The following is a 21,143-nucleotide window of genomic DNA, read 5'->3' as shown; positions in this document are numbered from 1 at the left end:
GACGTAAAGGGCCATTGCAAGGTGGTTTGTCGTCTGTTCTATTTACAGGGTAAACAGAAAGTTGTTGTTGTCAGGGGATACGTGTTCAATTACGACCGGTTTCAGCAAGTTAAGGTTCATGGTATACCCCTTTGTGACAAATGCAGGAAAGTGGAAGTGTCCCAATTATATAAAGACGAGTATGGGGAAGTAAAAGTACCATTTCCTAATGAGGAGGTCACTTACTTGAAAGAATCCCTAAGCTCTTATGTGCAATGGCCTGATAACCTCATCAATGTTGTCATCCCCGAGGTACCTATATGCAGACATTAATTATTACTTGTTCTATAAATATATTAGGGTACGAATATTAACATATCGTAAGTAATTTAATCTTTATATTTGTAGAAGTTAGGCAATGCGATGATGGCAGCTAAAGCAATTACTACTGCATCAACGAAAGTTGTTGCAGTCAAGCTTGCTTATGATTCTTATTATGAATCTTGTGAATATAAGAAAAAAATGAAAACTGCTTGGCTGAAGGCTTTGCACAACCTAGCTGTAAAGAGGTCACTTAGAGGGGATGTAGTCATAATTAACATTGAAAAGGAAATTATGGGCACAACTGATATAGCTATACTGGACCCGAAGCAACTGATGGAATTTGTCGACCTTGACAATTTAGATGTTGTTCACATTTTGATTTGGATGAAGTAAGTTTTATTTATAAAACTATTTAGTCATTTCCATTTACGAATAATGATGTTTGTTTAAATTATCAATTACAATAACAATCTTCGTTCCATGTGGCGTAATAGGTACCTCAATAATCAGTTCGTTGAGTTGAAGGTCCCAATTCACACCTTCGTATTCTTGAGTCCTAAGGCGTTCTCTGTGCACAGAATTTCATACGAAGAACAAATCAATAGTATTGCTCGTCAGTTGATGTCGTCCAACAAACTATGGTTTGCCCCCTACAATGAGAATATGTATGTATAGTACGTGATTATTGTAATGAATCATGGGTATGTATAGTATGTGATTATTGTAATGAATCACGGGTCTATAAATTTATTATTAACATGCTTAAATGCGTGTAAATCAACTAACAGTTCAATATCCCAAATTGAATAGAAAGCATTGGATGCTACTGGCAATCCAAGTGGAAACAAAAACACTATACTGGATTGACTCTCGCGAAGGCAAACTCTCTGATAGTTGTGTAAGGATGATAACTGAGTAAGTTTACAACCTTCAATAATGTCATTTGTTATTGTATGACTTGAGGCATATATATGCAAATAATATTGGCATGTGTGCATATTTATAAATTAGTGTTTTTGAAGCAAAAAAAAAAAGATTATGTCCACTTGGGAAATATGAAAGTAACACTGTTCCCAATTTTATCACGCCATTAGTAAGTGTATTATCTAATTCAGCTGATTTTTGTGTGATTTATACAATAGTCTCATAAAGCACCAGACGACAAATAATGCGCCTTTTACGTTTGTCAGTCCATGTGGAAGGTTATCAATGGAAAACTTTCTGCCATTCCGATATTGGTTGGTGTGATTTAAAAACTATTTCAGACGTAAATTGAGTTCAATTCTGTATACTTCCATGTATTATATCTATTTTGATTATGTATATTTCGAATTGTAGTTTCCACTAATACTCAACAAAGCCCTGGAATATTCGTCAGAGGACATCAACCAGATGAGAAATGTGTGGGCCAGTTATGTTGTTTCATTAGCGGAGTCTCAATAGTTTGCTCATGCTTTATGTACGTGTGTGTGTATATATAGAGCCATTGTGTATTGACTTCTTTTGTTTTTTTGAGGAAGTTGTGTTTTGGCTTTTGATCATCCTGTTTGTACTGTTTTAAAACCAGGTTTAATTAATCACGGGGTGTAATATTTTGATGCAAGGTTAAATTTTTGCAGTGCACGGCTGCTGGAATGCTATTTTCAGCAGCAGTTGAAAAATAGCATTCCAGCAGCTGCTACAAACGCTGCTAAAAAAATAGCATTTCAGCAGCTGCTAGAACAAGCTAAAATCATGTTTTAAAAAAAAAATTAAAAACGATAACGGTTAAAAACAACCCGTTGCAAACAATTATTTGACAACGGTTTAGCACGCAATAAAACCGTTGTCAAAGTTTCATCAATAAAAATAGAAAATGGTTAAATACCGTTGTCAATTGATAAATATAAAAACGGTTTAGCACGCAATAAAACCGTTGTTAAATATTGACTTTAATTAAATAAGATAACGAAATGAACCGTTATCATATAATATTTAACAACGGTTTTGGAACCACTAAACTGTTGTCAATAGTAAACTAGGACAACGAGTTTGAAACCGTTATTAATATTTAATAACGTATCTTAAAAGTATACCCGTTGCCATAAACACATTTAACAGTTTTATAACGGGTCTTGAGTTGTGATAATGGTATTATATATCGTTATTGGTGTTATATAACTGTAACACCCCCATATTCTGAGGAGCTTTAACTAGGCCTTCCTTAGCATATAAGGGCGTTACCATCTCGATTGCCCGAGGTAAGTAATCATCAAAAGTCGATAAAAGAACAATTATAGTTATATTACAAGCATTACAACCAACTTAACAAAATAAAGATACAACTCGTCAGCTACACACTATCTCTATCAAAACTCGTGAGGACTCATCCCTGCCAGGACTCCAGCTATCAATGATATCAACACCTGCTAAGACTGACTGCTCACCATAAGGGATCACGGGCTCACGGCAGACACATAAACAAACAAGACAACCACACAAGGTCAGTAACCGAGGCAAGACTCAACCTGAATCAACAACAATTATCAACACATTACAAACATAACCAGTCACATACAATCACACCCACCCCAATCAATCTCTATCACCGACTGTCCACTGGACCAGCCCTGCCAGTGGGGGACCGCAACCGTACCCACCAAATCCCCGCTCATCATACCGAGCGATAACCCTGTCCCATTAATGTGCACATCCCCTCTCGTGGCGGGTTCCACGGAGGGCGAAACTAGGGCGTGAAGCCACTCCCGCAAGTGAATCCACTCAGCCGAGGACACACCTCGAGAACCAGAGACAAACAATCACAGACAGCTGCAATACAACAACAACCAACAAACTGTATACACGAACCGACTACCGCATATACGCTGCCACACAAACACAACTACAACACAACAACCACGACACAACAACCGACACACTAGACCATCCACAGAAACTGAGTAGGCGAACCTACCTTTAAGCAACTGCAACCATTCGATGTCCACACATGCAATATCCAGCAACCAAGCAACACCTAAATATACAACACAACCATTTATCACTACCAAGCAAACCCTAACTGCAAAGACAAGGATACGGATGATGATGACGACATACCTACAAGAGGAAACCTGGCAAAAGACCGCTACCCGACTCAAGCTATGCTCTCCTAAGGCACAGGAACCTTCAAAGGCTTCCATGAAGGTTATATGGTGAAGGGAAGAAAAGGAGGCGACCTAAGGATCTGAAGAAATGAGGTGGAAATGATTTGCGGATTTAACAAAACACGATTATAAACCCTCGCTGAAAACCCGTTACTCGATCGAGTGGCCCCTACTCGATCGAGTACCACCCCTAACTCAAAACACATGATAACTTTGGTACGCACTTCTAAGGACTATTACCGCTCCCAAGGTCAGTCAACGCTGGTCAACGGGTCTCTAAAAGGGCGGGTATTACAGTCTACCCCCCTTAAAAAGAACTTTGTCCCCGAAGTTCAACTCACCTATCTCAAAGCACAAGACACGGGACAAAACGACATCACTACTCTTTCGACATAGGTCACTACTCCCCGGAAATACCATCCCCCATGTCATCATCATCAACTGTCTAACGCTCCATATAGATCGACCTCTACAAGCTACCAATTGAAATACCAACCTCACAACACGAACCGGCACAACCAACGATTACCCAAGACATTACGAGATTACACTTTCACTACCAACAACCATCAACATGAAACATGTCATATATCAACACACATCATGACTATACCACCATGTTACTCAACAACGCAATTCTATTCCAACACATGACATCATAACTATCTCTTTATGACCGTCTTTTAAAACATACTATCAACTTTTACTTCGACACACGAATCACTCAACGAACCAATGCAAACAATTACAACTTCATACAAGAAATGTAACCAAAGTAATAGAAAACCTTATAAACAAACAACAAAATAATTGCAATATCGGCCTTTTTATTTTGCGACATTACTCTTCCCCTCTAAAAGGAACTTAGTCCCCAAAATTCACCACCAAATCACTACACATGTTATGTACTACTTACGTCTTGACACATATATCTAAACCATATCATTCATTATTGACATTACTCATTAATTAGACAACCATTAAACCATAAAAACGTATGCAACCATATTCGAATAACTAGCCACCGTCAAGAATACATGTATATACCATATGCATTTGTATATGGAAGGACACAGCTCCGGTGAAATATAATTAGCAGACATTACGGATGTAAAATGAATGCAATAAGAAACAATTACTACTTCACTATTCATTACAAATACGCATCTAAAATCCAAACACGACTTCCAACATATGAAATTAACGGTTCAAACATGTTACTAATCATCAATAACCATGTTAAACACCAAACATGTAATTTATATAACCATTAAACAATTTTAATTTTAGGAAAAGTTCATGTAACAATGCTACTCGATCGAGTATATAGGGTACTCGATCGAGTGCCAGCTACTCGATCGAGTGTCTTGGCTACTCGATCGAGTAGCCCTGAGATCAGAATACCCCATTCCTGTCACACCTGCAGCTACTCGACCGAGTGTGGGGCACTCTGTCGAGTAACCACAGTCAAGACCTTAGAAATTCTGTCATAACACCATATATATATATATATATATATATATATATATATATATATATATATATATATATATATATATATATATATATATATATATATATATATATATATATAACGTCACATACGCGCGAGTCGGGATGACAACCCGACCCCCAAAATCCTGTAAACAAACTCAAACTAAGCAAATCCGGCCTTATGGCCATCCATACAACCCAAAATAAAAGTTCCAACTAAGAACGACTACCATCATCCAACATCATCAACCATAAACAAAAGAAGGAAAAAGGAGTATCACTCATGCTGCTGCTGCTCATCCATCATCTCATCTCCACCACCATCTCCTCCCGAGGTGCCTGCTCCCGATGACCCAATACCCGCATCAACCCCTGCCCCAGCTCCAGGACTTACATACCATGGGGTCAAGCCACCAAAAGCAAAGGACTGAGGTGTCCCCCAAGCTGTCTGGTCCACCCCGTAAGAGTGGAAAACCCCACTATAGTCCCCAACTCCGCTCCACCACACTGAATGTGGTCCCTCGGTCCCAATCCCCTGAGCATACGCCATCTCATGCATGTTCCTGAGTGTCAAAGTAGATGACACTCTCTCTGCCAAGTAGCTCGAATGCGTCTCTGGGGTGTCGAGGTAGGGGTAACAAGGAAAAGGGTGTTGCTGCGGTGGTGCTGCTGGCCGTGGTCTAGTCTCAGCTGTCCTCTCCCTCACTCGACGAGGTCCTCTCCCCAACCTGGGTCTCTCCTCCACCGCTGCCACGTTCTCCCCCTTCTTCGGCTCTAGCATCACCTGAAGGATCGTGTCATCAATGAGGTATGTCTGCAACTGCCGAGGTACGTCATCATCCTCCTCCTCCTCATCGGAGTCAACAACTACCACCACCGAGTCTAACAGCTCTGTCGGTGGGAGGTGCTCAGGAGCCGGAATCCTCATCCAGCTCATACCCTACACTCTCCAAGCTAGGCCACCATCAGCTAAGGTTCTCAACCACTTCAGGTCGAGGTAGTAGTCTCTGTCCATAGTAGGCACCGGCATGGCTAGGGGAACGTACTCAGAAGAAGCCTCAAAGGAGGCTAACTTTTCAGCTAGCCGGGTGGCAAGAGCACCACAACTCAAGTGCCGAGTGGTAGAAGTAGCCGTCAAGGCCAGGCTAGCGCAGACCATGGCAGGAGCATTGAAGACCACCCTCTCGGTCCGCTCCGGGTTCAGATAAGACATCAAAAGCAACAGTTCATGATTGTTCAGCTTACTCATACCCGGCCTCTCATAAAGAAGGTTCGAAATAGAACGAAGAAAGATCCTCAAGGTAACATGTTGAACATCATTAATCAACATGTTGCTGGAGGTGTGAGCTGATTTTCCGGAAAGACAGGGCATAAGGCGGCAAACACCGCACTCAGAAGGAATCTCACTGATGGAATCCTTGGGAGGCTTGGCCAACCCAAGGTGAGAAGCAATGAGATCCATGGTCAACACAAAACTCGTGTTCATAAAACGGAACTCAACAGTTTGTGCAGCTGGCTCGTAATTAAACGAGCTCATAAACTCCAAAGTCAGAAAAGGGTAGGAATGCTTCCTCAACCGATACAACCCCATAAATCCCAAAGTTTCAAAGATATGACGGACATCCGTCTCAATTCCCAAGTCATCAAGAAGTGTGGTATCCACACAACGGGTGGGTCTCATCTTGCATTTTTGCAACGCCACAAATCTCTCTCTCTGTTTAAAGTCCACAAACACCACCGAAGGGTATTCCGGTACAGCGGGTACCACGGGTCCACTACCTTCCCCAACTTCGGGATGTGAAGCCCTCCCCCTCTTACTCTAACGGGTCCCTATGTTTAGTCTCGGCATCTGTTTTAACATACGGTTTAAACAAACTTGCATAGGCACTTAAAACATAGAATTTACACAACTGAACATTGAATAATCATCTAGGTACACACTTTCACCAACAAATTCCCAATTGATACATAAATTCAGTTTATAGTAACTCAGACGATCTCTATTGCTGTGAAAAGTTTAACATGATAAACATGATCTACTCGACCAATTCGGCTATCATGGCATGGCTCAAATGCTAACCCATATAAATACTTGATAACATGTGAAATATTCATATATGTTCATAGAAAGGCAACTTAAAACATGTCATCATCAACCTTTAACATTAGAAGCAAACAACTCAATTAGACTAGTCAGACGGTCTCTACAGCGGTAACGATTTTGACACATTCATCGACAATTAACATCACCATTACCATATTAAAAGTTTAACTCCTGCGTATACTTTCATATCCAACACAAAATCTTAGTCATAGAAAACGAATTTCAATTTGGGGCACTTTTAAGACAGAGTTTTAAGGCAAGTTTTAAGGTGAAAATTACCAAAATCCAACTTCTAACATAACATATGTAACCTACAGTACTCAATTTCATCATCCAACATGTAGAAAACAACCAAAAATCAATTTTGATTTTGCAAACCCTAGAAAATTCGCCCCCAATTTTGCAATTTCTACTCTATTTTTAGCACAATTAACATCAATAATCATGAAAGGGAAGCATATGAATCACATTACAACAATTACAAGCAATTGTTGTCCATATGAATCGAAATTTTCGGACTATTCTATCATTCTAATAGGTTCAAAGTGATAAAACATGTAAATAGGGAAGAAATTCATACCTTGATTAGATGGAAAGAAAAAGGATGCAATTAAACAAGGAAAACAACCCAAATTAATCACCACCACCACAATATTATGAGAGTTTTTGAGGGATTTAGGAGGTTAGGGTTCTAATAAAGAAGAAAGAATGAGAAGAATGAGGAAAAACAAGGGTTTTATGAAACCCGTAAGAGCCTCTGTACTGTATCCTACTCGATCGAGTGCCTAGGGTACTCGATCGAGTGCCCTCTACTCGATCGAGTATGTGCTATTTCGTCAAGTATCTGCAGAAAATTTCTACATTCCGACGTCATAGCTTCCTAACTAGATCGAGTGAGGTCTACTCGGTCTAGTAAGCACTCGCACTCGGTCAAGTAAGGTTGAGTACTCGGTCAGAAATACGAAATTAATTGAAGATTCCTGCAAAAACAATATCGCGTGTCGATTCCCAACTAAGTTCGGAATTTATCACAGGTTATCGTACTCACTTCTATATCGCCATTATTATTCAAACATATCATACCGTCTCATCAGACAAGGTTCATATCATATCTCGCTGCAACAACTGCACACTACATGGTTTACCTGCTACTGAGTCATTCATATACACAATTATGTCATTGTATCATATCTAAACTCGTCTTACCACATGGCTATCAACTTATTCTCACGTTAATAAAAGCATCTAATTAACAATAAATCCCCACATGTCATCCAAGTGTATCACTATCATGTTCCAGTTCAACATGAACAAGCCATTCTACACAAATTAATCACCACGTAAGCGGAAACTTTCAGCCATTAAACATTGCACAAATGCATCATTATTGGCTATTTCTCGTATCATAACTCAACATTTCTTTAAATATCATCATTATAGCTATGGCGGGACTTATAAACTTATATGGGATCACCATTTCTAACAACCTTAAGCAAATACCAACATGATCACTTTCATATTACAGCATACACTCCCACACTTTTCACGCATTTCTATTAAATAAAACCTTTTACGTCTTTCATAATCATCGCATAAGCCCACTAATTCTACCCAGTGACTGGCTTAAGTATAATCAGGCCAAGATTTTGAAATGAGGGCGCCTACTCACCCAAAACCTAGCATCAGCTGGGGCTCCCATCACACATACACCAGGTTCATTTTATTAGACTCACTACGTTCATTATGTTCATTGGTTACAGGTTCCAAAATCGCCGCTCTGATACCACTTTGTAACACCCCCATATTCTGAGGAGCCTTAACTAGGCCTTCCTTAGCATATAAGGGCGTTACCATCTCGGTTGCCCGAGGTAAGTAATCATCAAAAGTCGATAAAAGAACAATTATAGTTATATTACAAGCATTACAACCGACTTAATAAAATAAAGATACAACTCGTCAGCTACACACTATCTCTATCAAAACTCGTGAGGACTCATCCCGGCCAGGACTCCAGCTATCAATGATATCAACACCTGCTAAGACTAACTGCTCACCATAAGGGATCACGGCAAACACATAAACAAACAAGACAACCACACAAGGTCAGTAACCGAGGCAAGACTCAACCTGAATCAACAACAATTATCAACACATTACAAACACAACCAGTCATATATAATCACACCCACCCCAATCAATCTTCGTCACCGACTGTCCACTGGACCAGCCCTGCCAGTGGGGGACCGCAGCCGTACTCACCAAATCCCCGCTCATCATACCGAGCGATAACCCTGTCCTATTAATGTGCACATTCCCTCCCATGGCGGGTTCCACAGAGGGCGAAACTAGGGCGTGAAGCCACTCCCGCAAGTGACTCCACTCAGTCGAGGACGCACCTCGAGAACCAGAGACAAACAATCACAGACAGCTGCAATACAACAACAACCAACAAATTGTATAAACCAACCGACTACCGCATATACGCTGCCACACAAACACAACTACAACACAACAACCACGACACAACAACCGACACACTAGACCATGCACAGAAACTGAGTAGGCGAACCTACCTTTAAGCAACTGCAACCATTCCATGTCCACACACGCAATATCTAGCAACCAAGCAACACCTAAATATACAACACAACCATCTATCACTACCAAGCAAACCCTAACTGCAAAGACAAGGATACGGATGATGATGACGACATACCTACAAGAGAAAACCTGGCAAAAGACCGCTACCCGACTCAACCTATGCTCTCCTAAAGCACAAGAACCTTCAAAGGCTTCCATGGAGGTTATATGGTGAAGGGAAGGGAAGGAGGCGACCTAAGGATCTGAAGAAATGAGGCGGAAATAATTTGCGGATTTAACAAAACACGATTATAAACCCTCGCTGAAAACCCGTTACTCGATCGAGTGGCCCACCTACTCGATCGAGTGGCCCCTACTCGATCGAGTATCTAAGCTACTCGATCGAGTAGCCTCTACTCTATCGAGTACCACCCCTAACTCAAAACACAGGATAACTTTGGTACGCACTTCTAAGGACTATTACCGCTCCCAAGGTCAGTCAACGCTGGTCAACGGGTCTCTAAAAGGGCGGGTATTACAATAAAGATCGCGTGTTTGTATACAAATGTGGTATATATTTAACAACAGCCGTTGCAATAACGGTTCCGTGTTTCTATTTAATAACGGTAATTGCATTATCGGACCGTTATTGAAGGTCTTATTTGGCTTAGTGTAAACTTGTCAATCTAATCCGTCATGTATTTGGGTTAATCGTAATCGGGATCGTCCTAGACAAGTACCAAAATGAGACAGAACAGTGCCAGGCAACCCCATTAGGGCGCGAGTCTATTGGAAAGGGAACAGGACTTGTCTAGGTTTTGAAAGATGAAAATAGGCAGACTCTTGGGGCGCGAGCCAAGAGGTGCCTCCTTGTTGTTAAAAAGGTTGTTTAAAACCGTATTTGTGTTGAATGATTTGCAAGGTTGAAAAGTATGGTTTACAAATAAAAATGTAAAACGTGTATGCTTCACCGTTTTATCACCGTAATCGAATTAAATCGACATGGTATTTATTTTAACCAAGGGTGATATCCATTATGGTCAAGACAAAGATGAAAATAAAATAAAATAAAGAGAAAGTAAAATGTTTGATTTGAACTAATTATGTTAAGTTCATTTATTTTTAATTAGTCAATATTTATCATCGTATTCAGATTAAAGCGACATGGTATAAAGAACCAAGGATGATTATGAATCATGACTAATATGTTTGCAAATGTAAATAAATGAGAAAAATGGTAAATAAAAAAATCCTTTTAAAATGTAATTAACCAATTAATATCACCGACTCACGGATTAAACCGTCATGGTATATGGAACCAAGGGTGGTTACGATTTATGGTTAAAAAGTTTGTCATAAAATTGATTTGAAACATTTAAAATGGTAAAAATCGGTTACAAATAAGAAATAAAATAGAGGAAGGACGAGCACAAACACGTTTGGATTCTGACCAGAGACCCCATAAGAGGGGCGAGGTTGGTAGTTATGACTACCAGCCCCTGTCTCCAGTCAAAATACGGTTTTGGCCCGATCTTTCGTGTTTTGAATCGTGTTATGCATTTTTCATGCTTATAAACTAATAAAACTATTAAAGACGTGAAATAAGTGGAATATTTACACCCTCAAACTTACGTGTTATGATGTTTGCGAGGTAGACGACTTTAGAGCCGATTTTCTCGTATGCGACTACTCGCGATTAAGGAAGTTTAAAAAGGGTTTTAAAAAATGATTTTGTTTTGAAAATATGTTGTTGAAAAACATATTGATTAATGTTGAGTTGGTCGAATGCACGACGACGGTACCAAACAAAATGTGTAAGGCTTTTGTTTTCGATCGGTAGGTCGAAAACACGTGTCGATTTTTTGACTTAAGTAGTCGAGTATAGAAGTTTAAGGGGGATGTGAGGGGGCGGACTCTCACGTAAATATTATGGTGTGTGAAGGTGGATATTTATAGAGGAATGTGGGGTGGTAGGTCGGTTGAGTTTGCTTGGAGGCTAAGGAGGACGCCTATAGAGGCGCGAGCCACCCAGTGATACAAAGAGGTGTCTTGTCTCTTTGAATTAGGACGTGGCCTTTGCTCCATCCATTGTTTGGTTGGTTTGATTTGTGGTATTCAAATAAGATGTCGTGTAACAATATGGGCATCTAATAAGATGATTTTTGGGTGTTATTTGGGGTAGGTATCTTGTGTGCTTGACTGGGGTTTGACCCGTGTTGAGTCGGAATTTGAATTTGGAGTTGATTTTTGGCACGGTATCGGTTTTGACTGTAAATACTGTCATTTTAATGAAAATGGAATGATAAATCCATTCATGGCATTATTTTTGACATTTGAGACTTGGGTTGACTCGAGTTGACTGACATTGACTCGGGTTGCGGGTTTCTAAGTCAGTTTTGGATTCGAAGACGGTTTTAACTCTAAAAAGTGTTGTTTTAATGCAAATGAAGTTACAAAACCATTTATGAAATATTTTTTCATATCGGAGTAATGCATTAAACCGTCTCATGTATAACCAATCCACACACGCATATCAAAAAATACGTGGTAGTCCTATCATCGGGTGGTTTTTGGAAGGTGCAGATATTGGGTATCTATATATAGGTTCAATTTATATATAGTTTAACCTCCTATTTTATCTTGGTTCATTTGATTATTGCACTTCTATTAGTATGTTTGTGAGCTAATTCCGTATTCTAGGTGTTTTTGCTCTTATTCATGTTAGTAAATGTTGCTCTCTTTGGGTGGTTATCAGTCCCCTCATTCCCGAGACTCTGATACCATGTTGCAATTAAGAGCTATGAGGAGGCAGAGGACATTACAATAAGTGAGAGCAAATTTGGTTGAAGTTTTTCATTAATTGTGTATCTGAAAACTGAGTAATTCTACCGTCCTCCTGGAGGACGGTACTCCTCACACACACGTCATTATAATATTCCACTTACGTGGATTGTGTTTGTATGTGAGGAGTACTGTCCTCCGGGATGATGATAGAATTTTTGCTGAAAACTAGTACAATGCAGAGTATATTTCAAAGTTATGCTTAGTTGTACTTTGAGTAATGTCCAAAGGATAATAGTTTAAACTAGGTAAAAGAGTAACTTGTGTAAGGTTTAGCTGACTCAATTGCTAACTAGTCAATTACTAGGGAATTATGGTGGATCTCTATGCTTTTGCTATGAAAGTTCATCTGTCCTTTTCTGCTTTCTTGCTTGGTCATGTGTCATCACTACTTTCTTCTTTACAAGACTACCAAACCATCGGTGAAATAGAGACATCATTTTCTCAACTACAAAACGTGAATAACGAATTGGTCGGGAAAATCTCAACTATATCTGAAGAGATCATCAGTGCTGGAAAAGCGGGATATATCCGCTTGCAGGCTGACTTCGATAACTTTAGAAGGAGATCAGAAAAAGAGAGGGTTTCGGTTATCGAGAGTCTTTTTACAATGATGGACAATTTTGAAAGAGCAAAGCTGCAAATCAAACCAGAAACAGCTAGGGAAAACAGATTGATACAACTTATCAAAGTATGTACAAGCAATTTTTTGAAATGATGAGTTTACGGGTTTCTATTATAGCTACAGTGGGGAAGCCTTTTTATCCATCAGTAAGTTCTTATACTCCCCCGTAGTTTATTGTTTACAATATTACTTTTGTGCATTCATATCTGATTTGTTTAAATATAGTTTATCATGTGAATCAAATTACTTCTGTCTTGTGCAACAGTGAAATTGTGGTCTGAACTTTCAGTAGAAAAAGTTGTTGAAACTGTAGTTTGGGACTGAGTGGTTGTTTATTACGAAGTACACGTAATTCTTTAGCTACAAATTTGCAGTTCATTCATGAAGCGACAGATCAACCACTATGGGGTTCTCTATTTCAAAAGTCGTTTTCTAAGTGGATAGTAAGCTTGGTAGCCATATTGAATATCGCCTTTGGGCTTTGGCATGTGTCTACTTTTGTGGTAGACAAAGCTACGTTAATCTGAATTTTTACATTTACTCTCATACCTATTGGACCTGCATTTGTGCCACTTACTTTTGTGAATTTTGTCTTGGCTTAAGTAACATAAATTATGCGTGCTAAATTAAAATGGATAGTAAATCCTTTTGACTCCTACATGTAATGGATACATATAGAGACACTTGAAACATATTGATGTGTTCAGTATCTCACTTCACCCATACAGAGGAACTAGGTCATTAGATGTTTAATACTTTGATGACATAAATGTTTTTTTAATGCAAGAAATGTACTATGATGATATTTATTCTTCTAGTGTATGTACTTTCACTTCATGGTTTCAAATTTATTCCGTTGTAGCTCCATGAGGAAATTGCAAGAGAGGACTGAAAAGAATATAAAGAAGGCATTGTAAGTCAAGAATTGAGGCGTGGTTTTATCCTCGGTGACCGGCTTTTGAGATCAGCAATGGTTAAGGTGTCTTCTGGTCCTTCGAGCCTCTAAGGAAACTGCTTTACCGGTCGCCCCTGGCTTCATATGTGAGATTTTTCACTCCTGGTTATCGTATTAACTCTTATTAGCCAAATTATCAATTATTAAATGACAATTTTCGTATTTTTGTACCTACTTAGTAATGACATACTCCGATATAGTTTTACCTTGTTAAAACTTCCCATGAAGTAACAGTAAACAGTAGAAAATCTAATAATATATAGATAACTTGACACACAATCCTGGCTTTTAGCATGAAACACGCAAGTCCATAGGAAATCACCTCTTGCTGAACACAAAATGAGAATGTATGTTCTTATAGTACACCTTGCCCTTTTGTATTAGTTGCCCCCTGCATTATTTCCTTTTTAGGCCTTCATTAGAATATCTGTTTATCCTCTTCATCCTGATTCGTAGGTATACTTGACGACTGGGTTGCTCGAGTTGGGTACATAGTGTGGTCACTTCGAGTTTAAGCACGTCTTTGCCCGCTTTGCGGGTTTTATTTTCTTGAACGTTTTTTGGAAGATAGGTAAATCAACATATAAGACTATAAGAGTAAAAAAGTTGAGATTAGTAGATTATAACGGGGCTAGTACTCAGGTAGTTTATAAGCGCATATTGCCATGTCCGAACTACACAAAAAAGGTGGCAAACTCCTTTACCAAGTCGTTAAAACAGTACAAGTGAATCGATAATCACATTGACCGACCTTTTCCCGAGTATTATCACCAAAGTACTAAGAGTATACTACTATCAAAGAACGATGTTAGTATTTTCTTGTACAATAAGGTCTTATGGAATTATGTATTTGGAGAAAGAAACAATGTCCATACAAATAGTATTGCGAAATCAAGTTAAACCTTAAAAACAAATGGGTCGAGAATTGGGTTTGGGTTAAGTCTGATCAGTTTCTATCACCTTTATGCATAAGCTGTGAACGTTATTTCCAACTAAGTGGTATATCCAAAGCATATTTCTTCAAGAAAAGACAACTTTGCCATGTAATACAAGTTATCAACCAAAAGCACAGTTTAATTCTATCACCAAACGTGCACAAAACTGGATTGAGCAGAAAGCAAGGGAAGAACAATATATTATACCTCTTTATAGCCAACATCAAATTTTTTACTCATTTAAACAATTTACCAACACTACTACAAATCCAGGCAACTACAATACCCCTTTAACAACGCTTATTCATGAAAATCACAATAGACGTTGTAGAATGTATGGCGCGAATTTTACTAAAATTAATTACAACGGGTATGGTTATATAACCGTTGTTATAAGTTTTAATAACGGGTCAAACATGCACAACCGTTGTTAATAAATTGGCGCAAAATTGGCGCAAAGTTAGTGAAAAGTAATCACAACGGTTATTTTTGAAACTCGTTGTTAAAACTTATTTAACAACGGTTTTTGTTTTACAACCGTTGTTAAAACGTTTTAACAATGGTTTTTGTTTAACAACCGTTGTCAATACTTTCCATACTATAAACCACACAAACACAAATCTGCTACAGCCACAAAACACAAACCTTAACACAAACACAGACAAACACAAACACAAAACACACACTTTCTCATCGTCTCTTTCTCTCTTTCTCATCGTCGCTTTATCATCTCGCCATCACTATTGATTTCATCGTCTCTTACTTTCTCTAATTATCAGGTAAATCTCGCCGTCACTGTTGGTTTCATCGTCTTTCATCGTCATTATTTTCTTTTTCTAATTATTTCATTTGCAAGTATGTGTTTTTATGGATCATTATGTTATTTCTCTAAGTATTATTCGCTTAATTAGCTAGTAAAACAAATTAAATAAAATAAAACAAAGAAGAAGCAAGTTGATAGAGAGGATTGCATGATAAACTTAACTAATATATATATATATATATATATATATATATATATATATATATATATATATATATATATATATATATATAGAGAGAGAGAGAGAGAGAGAGAGAGAGAGAGAGAAGAGATCAAGTGAGTCCACCCAATTTCATTGAGTCCCTAAGTCCTCTTTAGGGCCATTGAAAAGATGAGATGAGGGGTTGAGATTGAAAGGAAAAAGAGAGGGATTAGTGCTAAAATTAGGGGATCAATCCTAATTAATCCCTTTCCCTCACTACCTTAACTAATCAAACCCTAATTTCACTATAAAACCCTTCTTTTTCCACCCACTTCTCTCTCATCTCACAATTATCCTCCCCCTAATCTCTCTAAAAACCAAAAAAACTCAAATCCTCTCAAAAATCCAACAAAATTCAAAAACCAAATAATTCAAAAAAAATTTCCCACTCTTCCTCACCTACCCGACCCCACGACCACCTCCACCGCCACCTACCCACGCCCACCACACAGCCCCACCACACAGCCCCACCGCCACCACGCACCTCTCCTGCTGGCCACTCACACACCACCATACACCCACACACCCGTCACCACCACTCCCCGCACACCCGTCAACACCACTCACACGACCCGACCAAAAACGCCACCACCCACACCGACACACACACCACGCCCAAACCCACGACCACCACACATCACTCACAAAAACCTCCTTCACTCACCCCTGCCCGTCACAGCCACGACCCCTCGACAACCACCACCACCAAATACAAAAAAAAAAACGGCGGCTCTCATTCTCTGACCACCGCACTCAAAACGGCGTTTGCTTTTCCTCTTTCTCTGACCACCGCACTCAAAACGGCGGCTCTGATTCTCACCTTCCACCACCAACCTTATCACCGCACCCCCACGTACACCACCACCGCCACCACGATGAAACCGACCACCACAATCACTAGATCTGAAAAAAAACAAATCTAAAAACCCTTTCCTCCCTTCCTCTGCCGCCTTCTCCCTCCTCCCTCCCCCTCTCCTTCTTCACTTCGCTTCTTGTTCCAGATCTGAGCCCCACCGCCCGCCACCACGCGCATCTCGGCCTCTTCTCCCTTCAAACTCGTTTTTTTTTTTTCCTTTTTTTTAGACAAAAGCCGGTACTAGTGATTTTGTGAATGTGGTTTTTTGATTTTGTGAAGGTGGGTTTTTTTGGCTTGTTATACGTGAAGCCGTGAAGGTGGTTCTCCTTTGTATTCCTTGATTTTGTTTTCAAATTTAAACGTTTTTTTTTTAAAATTTATTTATGGTCTTGTTTTATATTTTTTAAATCTCGTCTTTTAAAAACTCGTCTTCTTTTATATTGTGAGATACAAAACGCTTTTTTAAAATTTTTAGATCTACTTTTATTCTTAGATCTATAAAATAGATAATTAGTCTTTTTAAGATCTGTTTTTTTTTTCTAAGTTTCATAATAAAGTTAGTTGTTAATATCGTTAGTGTTGGTGTTATTGTTATTGTTCCACATTTATACTCGTATTTTTTTTACATTTACACTCGTATTTCTTGACATTTACACTCATATTTCTTTACATTTACACAATTTTTAGATTTATACTCATATTTCTTTACATTTACACTCATATTTCTTTACATTTACACTCATAATTCTTTACATTTACACTTGTATTTCCTCACATTTACACTCATATTTTTTTACATTTACACTTGTATTTCCTCACATTTACACTCGTATTTCTTTGCATTTACACTTATATTTCTTTACATTTACACGCATTTTTCAGATTTACACTCATATTTCTTTAGAATTACACTCGTACTTCTTTACATTTACACTCATAATTTTACATTTACACTCATATTTCTTTACATTTACACTCATATATTTGTACATTTACACTTGTTAAATTTATATAGATTTGCACTAATATATGTGTGGATATGAGTTGGTGGTGGAGGGCGACGGTGGTGGTGTTTGTTGGTAGTCGGACTAAAGTTTTACTCGTAAAGGACCAAAGTTACACTTATAAAGGACCAAAGTCACACTCAAAGGACCAAATTTACACTCTTAAACCTTCAAATTTACACTTAAAATACTACATTTACACTCGGAAAACATCACATTTACACTTGTAAAATGTTAAAGTTATATAAATTCAAAATTTCCGTCACAAAAAATCAATTTTACACTCTTAAAATGTTACATTTACACTCGTAAAACATCACATTTACACTTGTAAAATGTTGAAATTATATAAATTCAAAATTTCCGTCACAAAAAATCAAATTTATACTCTTAAAATGTTACATTTACACTCGTAAAACATCACATTTACACTTGTAAAATGTTAAAATTATATAAATTCAAAATTTCCGTCACAAAAAATCAAATTTATACTCTTAAAATGTTACATTTACACTCGTAAAACATCACATTTACACTTGTAAAATGTTAAAATTATATAAATTCAAAATTTCCGTCACAAAAATCAAATTTACACTCTTAAAATGTTACATTTACACTCGTAAACATCACATTTACACTTGTAAAATGTTAAAATTATATAAATTCAAAATTTCCGTCACAAAAAAACAAATTTACACTCTTAAAATGTTACATTTACACTCGTAAAACATCACATTTACACTTGTAAAATGTTAAAATTATATAAATTCAAAATTTCCGTCACAAAAAATTAAATTTACACTCTTAAAATGTTACATTTACACTCGTAAAACTTCACATTTACACTTGTAAAATGTTAAAATTATATAAATTCAAAATTTCCACACAAAAATTAAATTTACACTCTTAAAATGTTACATTTACACTCGTAAAACATCACATTTACACTTGTAAAATGTTAAAATTATATTTCCGTCACATTTACACTTGTAAAACTCATACAACATTACATTTACACTTCTGAAATCTAAAACTCAAAACTGATTAATTAGGGGCTAGAGAGAGAAAGAAAAATTAATTAGTGTATAGAAATTTGATTAGTGGTAATTGTTTTTGGTAATTTTCAATCTCAACCACCCATCTCAATCCAACCATCCACATTTTTTACCTTTTCTTTTTAATAGCCTTTAATCAAATTCATCTCAACCATCCATTGAGTCCATCCAATGGCCCTTAGAGGGACTTATGGACTCAATTTGAGAGGAGGACTCATTAGATCTTACCTCTATATATATATATATATATATATATATATATATATATATATATATATATATATATATATATATATATATATATATATATATATATATACATAAATTAAAAAAAATTACATTAATAAAAATGCAATTCTTATATTTTCATAAAGAGTCTTATTCTCTTCTATGATATCCGTCCTCTCCTCCTTAGCTATTTGGAGGTTTCGTTCAGCAGTTGCTATATCATCATATAGCTGCAACAACTGCTGCTCTGTCAAGCCATCTTTTTTGGCGTCCTTGAGTACGGATCGAGCATCCACAAGGTAGCTCCTGAAACTGTCCTCAATGTGGAGCAACCGGCGGATGAAACTGTTGTTGTTCTCGATCATAGTAGGAGTCTTAAGGATGGTATCATTCATTTTGTTGATGAAGTTTGGAGTTTGTTTGAAAGATTAATTAGGGTTTGGAGTTTGTTTTAGCAGTTAGGGTTTGGAGATAGTGATATAATGGAATAGTAGTTGAGATAATGCATGTATTTATACTAAGTAATGTGTGGTTTGAGTTATTTTTTAATTAATATATGTTAGAAAGTTGTGCCATAATCATCATCATATGTCTCTCTGCTGCTTCAAATCTTATTATAACCCTTCTCATTCCATATTGTCCATTCATATGCACAGGGATGGCAGTAATAATGCATGCATCGGAATTATAACGGGCCATAATTATGCATGCATCTAGTAATATTTAATTTAATTTTTTTTTAAAAAAAAAACAAACAACAACGCTTATTGAGAAACAACCCGTTGTCTTTAGTTATAACAACGGTTTTTTATATTACAACCGTTGTTATAACTTTCCCACCAAAATTGAGTCACACTTTCCACAACGGGTTTTTATACTTAAAACCGTTGTTAATAGTTTTAACAACGGGTTCCTTAAAAAAACCAACCGTTGTTAAAACCTTTTACAACGGACGCTTTAACAACGTCCGCTTTTTTATATAACAACGGTTTTTAACCGTTGTTATAGCATGTATCTGTAGTAGTGCAATAATTCACAAAACACAAAATCTCCATAAAACGATCTGCTAATTATCACAGACAGACGGTGAATGGATGACTCGATCAACACACATCTTCTTGATACAATTGAATCTCAAAACACCAGTTACTTGAAGGATGACGATACAGATGAAGCACATTGCATGTACATAATAAATGTCATTTTTAGTGGCACAACGCGACTCCACATTTTTTTGCCGAGCCCCCTCCCCCCCCTCCTTATTAATGAGGGAAAGTGAAGTAATCTCGATCGATGGCTAATGGGTGGTTTCTGGGCGGTCTTTGCTGTTTCATGCATTTTCTTCTTCATCACGGATAGCTTTCGAGGTATGAAGGACCGGTTGTATAACGGTGTGGCCACTTTTAGGGGAATATGGGTTTTCAATGATGGACGGAAAAGGCCACTAGTACCATCAGATTATAAGCTCCTAAAATCGGATCTCTTCCATACATTATTTTCTGTAATTGCATTCTTGACTTTTGCAGCATTACACAATGATGTTCAGGAGTGTTACTACCCTGGAATTCCAAGAAAGGTTACCAACACTTCTCCTTTGGTGGTTGGATTTGTTATGAGTGTTGTATTTGTTGTGTTTCCTTCTAAAAGAAGATGAATAGCTCACCCATTCCTACTACAGCGAGATCCTCTCTATTCTAGTTCTAGGGCTTAAGTGTACATAATCACAAATGTTTATGCACTACTACAAGAACCCTTTACTACATCGGAGTTTTAGGGTCATGGACATGGGATAGTGCTCCGATGTAGAGTTCGGTCATGTCCTTATGGTAGTAATGCACATCGGATTTACAACCGATGTCCATTTTTGGATGGACATCGGATTTCTTATATATCCCATGTCCATTATTGTTGATACACATCAGATTTTACTCATAATCCCATGTCCTTTACTTGGATGGACATCGGATTTCTTATATATCCCATGTCCATTATTAT

At 37.7% G+C, this 21,143-nt stretch overlaps 2 pseudogenes; both read left to right on the top strand.

The window, feature by feature from the left end:
• Positions 1-12,778: 12,778 nt before the first annotated feature.
• LOC141595310 (uncharacterized) lies at positions 12,779-14,096 on the top strand (annotated as a pseudogene).
• Positions 14,097-20,199: 6,103 nt separating this feature from the next.
• On the top strand, positions 20,200-20,859 carry LOC141595309 (protein DMP2-like; annotated as a pseudogene).
• The last annotated feature ends 284 nt before the right edge of the window (positions 20,860-21,143 follow it).

This window comes from Silene latifolia, chromosome 8 (assembly GCF_048544455.1).
Source record: "Silene latifolia isolate original U9 population chromosome 8, ASM4854445v1, whole genome shotgun sequence".
Classification (NCBI taxonomy): domain Eukaryota; kingdom Viridiplantae; phylum Streptophyta; class Magnoliopsida; order Caryophyllales; family Caryophyllaceae; genus Silene; species Silene latifolia.
This window is presented reverse-complemented; position numbering and strand designations above follow the sequence as displayed.